Source organism: Orycteropus afer, unplaced genomic scaffold, assembly GCF_000298275.1.
Source record: "Orycteropus afer afer isolate SDZICR_OR568_19922 unplaced genomic scaffold, OryAfe1.0 scaffold00178, whole genome shotgun sequence".
NCBI classification, from domain to species: domain Eukaryota; kingdom Metazoa; phylum Chordata; class Mammalia; order Tubulidentata; family Orycteropodidae; genus Orycteropus; species Orycteropus afer.
Window position 1 is genome coordinate 4,849,737 of NW_006921765.1, and position 1,070 is coordinate 4,850,806.

Below are 1,070 nucleotides of genomic sequence, written 5' to 3' on the forward strand. Positions count from 1 at the left end.
GCGGGATCGGGCAGTGTTTCGTTCTGCTGTGCATGGGGTCGCTATGAGTCGGAAACGACTCGACGGCACTTAACAACAACAACAACAAATCTTTGATTACATCATTTCTCTGTCTAAGTGTCAACTAATTCCCCATTATCTATAGAAAAAGGGGAAACACAAGTTCTTACCATTTAAAGCCTCCCATATCTTGGCCCAAAATTATTTTTCCAATCTTGTGTTCCGTACTCTCTTCACTAACTTTCCTTCTAAGCCAAACTGGATTTTCAACTAAGGAGAATACTTTCCCTTTGCCTCCATGCATTCTACCTTCTCCACCCAGCCCTGTGCACCAGGAAGATCATCTATGCACTGCCATCAAGTTAGATCCTACTCATAGCAACCCCTCCTTGGGTTTCCAAGGTGGTGTCACTACGAAAGTAAATTGCCCAACCTTCTTTCCAAGAAGTGGCTGGTGGGTTTGAACCTCCAGCCTTCTGGTTAGCAGTCAAATGCCTTAGGCATTATGCCACCAAAGCTTCCTGGCAGCTCATCTAGGAGGATGTTTTCCTGTTCTCTGGCTTCCAGCTGGATTTGTTCATTGGTATGCACCAAAAAGAGATCAGAGAGCTGGTGGAAAGTAAGTATAGGGTTTTATATACATAGGACATTATAGTAACTAAAAGACATAGATACAGTAAGAAAACTTTCTCCATGTGTTGTTGTTGTTGTTGTTGTTAGGTGCCATCAAGTAGTTTCCAACTCATAGCCACCCCATGCACAGCAGAATAAAACACCGCCCGATCCCACACCTGGTCCATGATCCTTGCTATACTTGAGCCCATTGTCACAGTCACTGTGTCAATCCATCTTTTTGAAGGTTTCCCTCCTTTGTTGACCTTCCACCTTACCAAACATATCCTTTTCCCCTCTGACTACATGACCAAAGTAAGTGAGATGAAGTCTGGCCATCCTCGTTTCCAAGGAGCATCTTGGTTGCAATTCCTCCAGGACAGATCTGTTAGTTCTTTTGGCAGTCCATGGGACCTTCAGCATTCTTCACTAGCACCACAATTCAAAAGCATCAACTC